The sequence below is a fragment of the Vicugna pacos genome, chromosome 14, assembly GCF_048564905.1.
Source record: "Vicugna pacos chromosome 14, VicPac4, whole genome shotgun sequence".
In the NCBI taxonomy this organism is placed as follows: domain Eukaryota; kingdom Metazoa; phylum Chordata; class Mammalia; order Artiodactyla; family Camelidae; genus Vicugna; species Vicugna pacos.
The window spans coordinates 31769218-31779248 of record NC_133000.1 but is presented as its reverse complement, the minus strand read 5'-3'; the positions used below and the strand labels follow the sequence as shown (position 1 = coordinate 31779248).

Below are 10031 nucleotides of genomic sequence, written 5' to 3'. Positions count from 1 at the left end.
TACTTCATGTCTTTAATTCTCACTAACTACACAGGCTATTCAACAGGAAGCAATTTTTTTCCAGGAAGAGGGACAAAAAGTTAACAATATCTCTGTACCTCTCGGTTCCCAGTGAGTTGGTTGTGATCTGTCAACCCAACTTTGGGGAAATGCCCGCTCCTCCTGGGCTCGCTGCACTGCCACGTAGCCTCCAGGGGGAGATTTACCCCCACACGAATCCAGTATCTTGGTTCATATCTTTGCTTCAGATCCCTCAAGGACTGCCCATGCACCAGGGCCCCATCTGCCCCACCAGTCTCACCTGCTGGCCTCCAGGAAACTATCCTGGGTCTCAACCATCCTCTGTTCCTATGCCCGCCCCACTACTCTTCACTTTGTCCTTCAAGTGTGGGCTCCTGTGGCTCGCCACCAAGCAGGGGTCTCCCAGTCCTCCACCTTGGGGAACTGCATCATCCTGCACAGTGCCTAGTGAACCTGTGTGGAGGCAGGAAGAATACAGAACAACAGGTGCTCAGAGGGGCTGCCTTTCCCACTGCAGGGGCCCTGGAGAGCTTTCTCCCAGCTGGTTATTCACAGGCGCTGAAGCTGTGGAATCTCGATCTTACCAATTTAAAGGGCATCATCACTAATTACAAAAGAAATCATTTTTTCAGTAGCAAAAGGAGAAAAGACTTTGTGCCCCGTGCCCCCATCTTTCTTCCTCCGCCTTCAGAGGTGATTCTCACTCTCTGGGCAAGGGTAGAAAGCAACAAACAGAATATTATTTTTCAATGATTCTTCTTTCCCACTCTGAAGATTGCATCCCAAGACCGATGAAGGCTAGGATGGTTTGGCTTCCCTGTACTGAGTATTCAGAGGCTCAGGAGGGAGGGGGTTAGGGAGATAATTCAGCATTATGGAACCAAACAGAGACATTAAAAGGTTCTACTCTAAACAGAAAGGAAGCAGGATGCTATAGAAATGGGAAAACCATCATTGGAAATGAAATAACGAGTTACAAGACAATAAACATGAAGATGTAAAAAAGAAAAAGTACATCAAAATACAAAAAGGTGGGAAAGGGAGACGGTAGCAAGAAAAGATAGATTTTTTTTCTCTTTCTTTTTCCTTTTTCTCATTATTCTTAGGATGTGTTGGAGCCTACGTGATTATCAGTCTAAAGGAAATAGATATGATAATGGGTTGATATACTTGAAAAATAGGGTAACCACAAATAGAAAGAATATAATAGAGTTGAAAAAAAAAACCCAAAAAAGAAACAAACTCTAAATGGCTTAAAGACTTAAACATTAGACAAGACGCTAAAAAACTCTCAGAAGAAAACATAGGCAAAACATTATTTGACATATATATCAGCAGTGTTTTCCTAGGGCAATCCACCCAAGCAACAGAAAATAAAAGCCAAAATAAACAAATGGGACCTAGTTACACCTATCAGCTATTTCAAAGCAATAGAAACCATAAGCAAAACGAAAAGACAACCTATGGAATGTGAGAAAATATTTGCAAAAGATGAGACTGAACATGGCTTAACTTGTAGACTATAAAAATAGTTCATACAACTTTATAAGAAAAAAAAATAAAGAACCCAATCCAAAAATGGGCAGAACAACTAAACAAGCAATTCTCCAATGAAGATATACAAATGGCCAATAGGCATATGAAAAAAAGGCACAATATCGTTAATTATCTGAGAAATGCAAATCAAAACTACAATAAGCTATCATCTCACACTACTCAGAATGGCCACCATTCAAACATCCACTCACCATAAATGCTGGAGAGGCTTGGAGAAAAGGGAACCCTCCTACATTATTGCTGGGAATGTATTTTGGTGAAGCCAATGTGGAAAACAGTATGGAGATTCCTCAAAAGACTAAAAAAAGACATCATTTGATCCAGCAATCCCACTCCTGGGCATATATCCAGAGGGAACCTTAATTTCAAAATATACCTGCACCCCAATGTTCACAGCAGCATTGTTTTCAATGACCAAGAGATAGAAGCAACCTAAACGCCCACTGACAAATGACTGGATACAGATGTAGTATTTAGATATAAAAGAATATTACTCAGTTGTAACAAAGAAGGAAATAATGCCATTTACAGCAACATGGATGGACTTGGAGATTATCACACTAAAGTGAAATAACTCAGACAGAGAAAGACAAGTAACATAATGATATCACTTATATGTGGAATTTTTAAAAAAGATACAAATAAACTTATTTACAAAACAAAAACAGACTCACAGACTTAGAAAACAAACTTAGGAGTTTGGGATTAACAATTACAAACTACTATATGTAAAACAGACAAACAGCAAGGATTCACTGTAGAACACAGGGGAAAATGTTCAGTATCTTGCAACCTATAATGGAAAAGAACCTGAAAAAGAATAGACTATGTATATGTACAACTGAATCACTATGCTGTATACCTGAAACTAACAAAACAGCTGTATATCTGAAACTAACTAAACATTGTAAATCAACCACATTTCAATTTAGAAAAAAAGATAAGCTCTAAATAGCTGTATTCAAAGAAAATCTTCAACTCTTACCTCCTACAAAAAGTAAAATGGGAAGCTTGAGCAGGACCAAATTATACTGAATGAGAGGTTACATACCTTCTCCAGCACGTGGCCCATGGTACACATACATCGTGTTTTCCTTCAGGTAAGAATGGCCCTTACTGCCCAGGGAGTGAGTCCTGCTGGGACAAGGCCTCTGTGGCAGTGGCCTCCTTGTCACCGCTCCATCTCACCAGAAGGCCAGGGTTTTCAGAGGGGAGGGAACACAGAGCTCTTACACTTCAGATATATTTCCTGAGAAAAACTGTGGAAAGACCAAATTCACCTGCAGTGCAGGAAACATGAGCACGGCCCCTAAGCAGACTGACAAGCCCGAAGCAAGACGGCCCGATGTTCACATCGGAACCAGAACAAAAACCGTCTGGCCCCAGTTAAACGATCACCATCTCACCTGCAATGAACTGTTCATACTCAGTGTCAGGGATGTTTCTGTTGAGACTTGAGAGATCAAAAAAGTCAGGCCAGGGAATCCGGACCTGGTGGATGTCCAGGCTCTGCCAATGGTAGAGGTGGCCCCAAGGGGGTATCACCAGCACCGACTCCTCCATTTTCAGCAGGGTCTTCAGGAGGAAGGCGATGTGGATACAGACGCCCCTACGGAGGCTGAAGCCCTCCGGAGGGTTGACATAACACAGAAGGTACCTGGCAGGGAGCAAAGGAGAGCGGGTCTTCAGGGCCAGGTCTCTGCACAGGAATCCCGGCTTAGATAGAACAGATACAATGGGAATCTCTGCACAGCACATGGCCTAGACTCAAGACACGTTCAGCAGCTTCTGGTTTGTATAGTGGAGGCACTGCCCACTGATCTCTGTGTGGCCAATTATTTCGAGTCCGGGAGCACATGCAGAAGACATCTTGGCATCTGTCTATCAATGCTAAGCACCTGACTAGTACCTGAGCACCCGTTCTCCAGGGGCTCTCAAACTTCTTGGCCTAAAGACCCCTGTACACTCTTAATTACTGAGGACTTCAAAAGGCTGCTGTTTATGTAGGTTAAATCTATCAATAGTTCCTGTGTTAGAAGTTAAATAAGAACTTTAAAAAATGCTTATGAGTTCACTTAAAAATAATAACAACCTACTACATGATACCATTAATACTCTTAAGCAAAAAATAAGTATATTTTTCTAAACAAAAATCATTAATGAGAGGAATAGCAGTGATTTTAATTTCTGAAAATCTCTTTTGGACTGGTGAGAGCTTAATTCTATCTGCCTCTACATTACCTGTTTTGTGATATCACAGACCAGGTTTTCCCTGGAAAACCCCACAGGAAACTCGGGAGTGCAAGAGTGTGCAAAAGGCAGGTGACTTCCCGGCGTTTCTACGAAAATAGTCTTGCATCTCAGGGGCCTCGGACTCACTTTGATAACTGCTGCCCTACCCTAGGCGAGACTCTCCTACACAAGAGCCAGGCAAGTGTCCTGGCTTCTTTAATGAGTTACCGCAGCAACACCCCTCCCTTCTCTGTGTTAATGTTTCCCACAACCTCCATTACTGCAGATGAGGATGTAATCCTCAACTGAGGCCTCTAATTCCAGAAGACTACCAACCTTGAAAGGGAGGGCCCATCTACCATCTCTACACCCCGCACAGTCTATTTTGAGTCAAGCCCTAGATAACTGCTAATTGACACTGACCCTTGTCTTACTCCTGAGTTTTATCGAAGGAGCCAACATCTGGATGGAACTGAAATTTCCCTGCTGATATACAAGGCTGATAAACCACCCTATTCCAACATCTGATTTTGGGGCTCTTCAAAACCCGGGTAAGGCCCCGCTTCATAAAAGACGGGTCCTCCACCTGCCCTTCCCAGGGGTTCTGGGAGGCCGCGGCCACGCAGGGCTACCCGGACTCGCGGTCCAAGCCCCAGAGCCCGAGGGGGAGGAAAGCCAGAGGCTGTGCCCCAGCCCTGTCCCCCCCGCCCCAACCCGCTCCCCGGCACCACAGCACTCCCCGGCCGCCACACCAACCCGGATCCCACCCCGGTCCATGTCCACTGGCCCCGCCAACGGCGCGGCCGTACGTTTACCGTCTGTGAGACGCCGCCCCAGAAAGGATGTCGGCCGCCGACTGACGCGGCCAGAACTAGTGGCCCGGCCAAGCAAGCCGCCATCCCCAGCAGCAAACACCGCCATGGTCCCGGGCAGCTGCACACTTCCGGAGCCCGCTGCCTGCCCCAGAAGCGCACGCCGGCCCGCGAGGAGCGCGGCGTCTGTATCCATGGCAACGCCGCGGGGCCCTCCCCTAGCGCTTGCGTCTGCGTCCTCCCGAGGCTAGACGTGCGAGGGCAGAACTTTCGGAGCCAATGGGAGCCAGGGCGCGGCCAGGACGGGGGTGGGGGGAGGCTTATGGGGCAGCTGGGCGGGGCCGGGGCGGGCGGGGCCGCGCGGACGTCCTCACCTGCAGGTGGCACCGGCCGGAGGCTGGGGCAGTGCTGCCATCAGTGGGCGGGGCGGCGGGGCGGCGGGGCAGCGGGGCGGGGGCACCCTCACCTGTCTGTGTGCGGGGCTCAGCCTGGGCTCCGGGGCCTCCGCTTGCACCGGAAGTGGACCCAGGCTACCGGTGGGCAAGATAGAGGACTGAGCCCAGGCAGGCACGGCTGGCCAGGTAGGGCACCTGAAGTGCAGATCCGCCAGGCCGACTGCCGGCCTTGAATACGCGCTGCTAGGCAGTTTCCAAGAAGAAGGGATCTGTCCCAAGAGGGGAGGTAGGGCAGGGTGCCAGATGCCTGGTTGGGTGCGGTCTTACAGGAGAGCCACGTTGAGAGGGTGCAGAGCAGCCCCTGTTTTGGCGGGGCTAGGAATTTGGGGTATAGGGTGGGGATGATGTGTGCCATGCCCTGTGGTCTCCCAAAGAACTCGCACCCCCAAGCAAAGGACCCTGCTCCCTCCACCCTTCACTGCATCCCCTGCCTTCCCCAGCACCACCGCCCCTGCCCCCGGAGTGTCCCATGACCTCTCCCCACACCAGGCAGTGTCCCTGTTACAGGTACTTATCTCCTGGTGGTTCCAGCCCAAGGGTGGGGGCTGTATCTGATCAGTTAGGATGCCTGGAGCCTTTGTATGAAACCTCAGACTATAATGCAGGCGTGCACAGAGGCCCCTCAAACAGGATTCCCTGCATTCCCTCCCCACCACGCACCCACAGCGCAGCTGCCACACCAGGCCAAGCCTGCCGGAGGACCGCTGTTCCCTCTCCTCCTGTCCCTGATCAAGAGTGCGCCGCCCACACTGCTGGGTATTTAGTGGGCCTTAGAAGAGCAGCTGGTATTTTCATGGACAAATATTTGCTCTTTTGGGAAGAGTTGAGTGCAAAGGGATGTAGGGTATGCCTTTTCTGTTGTCCTGGAACTGGTGGCTAGGATGCAAACTTAAGTCAAATCAGTTTTTAGAGAGAGCCGCAAAATATCTTACCCAAAGATCACTGTTCCCCAACAAAGGCAACACCACCTGGCGGGTGGGGTCCTGGTCCCTCTTTCTGGAGGTTGGGCTTTGCACCCTCCAGCTGGGACAGAGCCCGAAACAGCTCTGAACACGCTCCAACAGGCTTTCCCAGCACAAACTGCCTTTATTTTGAATCTGGCTGAAGGAAGCAGCTGAGAAATCTGGGTAAATCTTCCTGGGTGTAACCATGCCTTTTGTGCTGAATGAAAGAGCGGCTCTCCACATGCTTACATCTTAGAACTGAATGTGTGTCGAAGCCTTCATGCATGTAGCATGTTGGGAACAGCGTTTCATGGTGAGAGGAACTATATAACTTACATGTGTATGGGGAAGCCCTCACTCCAACAGGCTTTTCCTGCACAAACTGCCTTTATTTCGAAATTGGCTCTTGCTGAGAAATCTTGGTAAGTGTTCTTAGGTGTAGCCATGCCCATTATGCTGGATGAAAGAGCGGCTCTACACTTGTTCACATCTCAGAAATGAATGTGTGTTGAAGCCGTCATTCATGTAGCGTGTTGGGAACACAGAATTTCGTGGTGAGAACTATGTAAATTACATGTCTATGATGAAGAACTCGCTAGAACCGGGTATTTCAGCGCATACTGCCTTTATTTCGAAACTGGCTTCTTAGAAGCCTGTGGTCTCCACTGCAGGTCTGTCTCCAAACCCAGGGCCAGCATGGTGACTCTGCTCCCCCTGTCTATTCTGGAAGGTCTAGGTGTCCTCCATGGCCCTTCCACCATTGTTTTTTTGGAAAACTCCGCAGATGGAATGGGCCTGAGAACAGGAGAGCTGGATGCCAGAAGCCACAGCCCAGTGTGTGGCTCCTGGGAGGGGCATCTCCTCTCCGTGGGCTCTGATCTAACCTCCCCTCTCCCCCACCCCCACCCCTCTCCTCCTGCATTTCCTGATTGATCCCTGGATAATGGTCCATACCAGGAATGACCTGGGAGAGATTTTATGAGTCTTTAAGTGGAAAAAAAAGAAAGAAATCTTTAGACAAGTTACTGAAAGTAACTTCCAGCTTTACCGGGAAAGTCCTCATTCCAATGTTTAAGGCTAGTTGACAGGGTGTCAAATTGCTTAACCACTCACATCTGAGCAAGTGCTACCTCTCTCTCCAGCCTCCCGCAGCATCCACCTGTGGCAACTTGGCCAAAAGAAGGCAAGAAAGCTCTTTCCCCTCGCCAGCACCAGCGTGGCTTTGGAGTCAGTGGAGGCTGAGAGAAAGGGCCCCGCCCTGAGGTTTGGGGGTCCTCCAGCCACAGCCAGAGGAGCGGGGGTTTTCAGAGTGGCCCAGCAGGGAAACCAGGCAAGGCCACCTGGCCCAAGTCTTCCCTGCCCAGAGAGCCCCATGAACTGCTTTGGGCCACACTCCCCGTTTGGACCCCCTGCAAAAAGGTACCACAGGAGCCACACCTGAGAAGGCAGAAGGACAGCCCTTTAGTCTGGGGTCCCTGCAGGTGTGTCCTGTGAGACCTGTGGCCACATAAGTTCCTTGTCTCTCCAGGTCACTGAAGGGACTGTGCTGGGCATCTTGGTGGTCAGGGACATGGGAACGCCTCTAAACTCTGAAGAAGGACAGAGAGACTCTTCCTGGAAGCAAGGATTCCAGGGAGACACCTTGCCCATAACTGGAGGACTGTGTCCTGAGTAGACCCCTGGGAGGCAATGTGGGGCTGTGGGGTCCTCTTCTGAGAAGGGAGCAGGTGAGTTTTCCGGGGGTGGGGTCCTGCTTTGTCCAGACATGTCCTTGTGTAAGACTCATTTACAAACACCTCCAAGTCCACCTAGGGGTGGCCCCAGAGGTGGGGGTAGAGGAGGAGAGTGAAGTGTGCAGACTTAGGGCCCCCCAAGCCACCCAGGGAGCCAAGGGTCAGTGGGAACATCTTGGGAGTCTAGTGCAGGGGTGGAGGACGAGCACTAAGAACATGCCAAGTCATGCAATAAAGTGACCTGTGACCACGAGACACAGGTGCCGTACACCAAAAGAGGCAGATAGAAATTTAGACCCAGGATCTGAGAACCTTGAGAGGGGCTGGAGGGTCCCAGGAACCCTCAGGAACAGCTCTTCTAGGGGCACAGACATCCCAATACACACATTTCTCATGGAAGCTTTTTGGGGTGCAGAGTGAGTTACCAGAATCCTGAACTTAGTATGGAATCCCACCCCCTTGTTCATCACGGTTCCTGGCAATAAATTGCTGTCATTTGTCCCTGGACATGCACAGGGGAGCTGACTGCTGTGGGGGTCACTGCAGGACTAGAATCTTCTGGTGTGTGCTCTGTGACCACAGAAACCCAGGGGGATTTCTCAACGGGAGAACCTGGAGACCATGCCTGCAAGGACCACCCTCATGGGATGGCCAAGGAGCTCGTGGTACCCAGGTCACCAAGTGACGAAGTTGTGAGGTTGCCTGGGGTATCCTGGGGGCATGTAGATTTCTGAGGTCAGCACGTGGGCCCAGCACTGCTGGATGGTCTGCATAAAGAGGGGCCTGCCCTCCTGATGATGGCTCTTCACACCTGCAGGGAAACTGCTCTCAGGGCTCCTGGAGGTCCATATTGAGAGTGTCCTGCCAGCCTTGTGGGGTCACCTTCCCCTGATGCAGAAGCAGACCTCTCTCCCTTGAGGCCCAGGGGACACCTGGCTCAGGTCCCACCTGTGTGCCCTGGACACGCAGAGCCCCAGAGCTCTGGCACAGTCTGGGGTGTGGTCGTGTCCAGGCAAGAAAGGCCCTGGGAAGGGGCTCATTCAAGGGCAGAGGCCACTCTGCAGGGATGCTGGACCTGGCAGCAATGTACTGCTTCAGTACTCCCTTGGGTTGGGTTTCCAAGCTGTGGGATGGAAGGGCCTCTCCTTCCTGCGGTGCAGTCGGGGGAACTAGATCCATCGTCAAGGTCAGCCCTGAAAATGGAGGCTACGCTACCTCCATTCCTGGAAAGAAAATCAGTCCCCTCCAGTCCAGGTGATTCAGAAAGTCATTCAGCAATGTTCGGGGCCCCCACTTTAGGCTTTGAATTAGAGCTGAGCGGCTTAGGAGGCCAGATCCCTGTCCGTGGCTCCAGGAGCAGGCTTTCTGCTGGGGGACAGGATCCTCCCAAACACCTGTGTCTTTGTGGGACACTCCCCTCTGACAAGCTGGGAGGCAGGGTGCAGTTGTGGGAAATCGTGTTTACATGAGCAGAGGGTCACCATGTGGTGGCGGCACAGGAGACTGTGAGAATGAGTCCCACAGCCTTTCTGGAATCAAAAAACTGGCAAATGTGAAAAAGTGCATAATTTGTTTTATTGAACAGGCTGCTTATGTACGTTTGGAGGACCAGGTTCAAGGACTCAGCATCCCTCCAGGACAATAGCCTCAAGAGAAGAACAGACAGAGCAGGAGGAGATCTGGGGTTTCTCCCAGGAATGAGGTGGAACAGGGATTTATGCAGATTTGCAAGGAGTCCCCGACCACTGAGCATGGGGTTACAGCCCCACGAGACCCCTGTCATGTTTGGCTTGGGCTCTGGCTCTGGCCTGCTCATGTATTCTTCCAGCAGAGTTCCAGAAACTCAGAGGGTGGACTTAGAGGGGCTGCGTTTGGAACCTAGTGAGGAGGTGGAGGGTCCTTTATATTGAGTCCCTTCATCCTAATCACCGTAGCTGAAGCCCAACACTCCCCAGGCCCCCATGGTTGCCGTGGAGGGAGAACAAGCCTGGCAGGCGACCTAGGGGTCCCACTACTGTGTCCTTCCCTTGTCTTCGTTCCCTTTCACTGCGGAAGGTGTGATTGTCTCGTGTCATGGTGGCCTCCACAATGTCCCTCCCAGTAATCTCTCTTCTCCATCAGGTGGGGTTCCCAACCCCGCTCAGCCTTCTCTGCATGGATGCTGAAGGACCAGGCCCACCTGAAGTTCTGAGCTTGAGCAGTAAGGTGGAAACAAAGAAACCAATGGAAACAAAGAAGCAAGTGATTGTGGCAAAGCTCCCCACCACAGAGAAGCTG

The 10031-nt window shown here is 50.7% G+C and overlaps 2 long non-coding RNA genes across 2 annotated transcripts; one reads left to right on the top strand and one right to left on the bottom strand.

Annotated features, from left to right (window-relative positions):
* Positions 1–207: 207 nt before the first annotated feature.
* LOC140701220 (uncharacterized) lies at positions 208–4766 on the bottom strand. Its single transcript, XR_012080182.1, has 3 exons — positions 4620–4766; positions 2985–3235; positions 208–474 (listed from the first exon to the last, which is right to left on the bottom strand). It is a non-coding gene; the product is annotated as an uncharacterized lncRNA (long non-coding RNA).
* Positions 4767–7623: 2857 nt separating this feature from the next.
* Positions 7624–10031, top strand: LOC140701229 (uncharacterized). Its single transcript, XR_012080191.1, has 3 exons — positions 7624–7748; positions 9340–9456; positions 9876–10031. It is a non-coding gene; the product is annotated as an uncharacterized lncRNA (long non-coding RNA).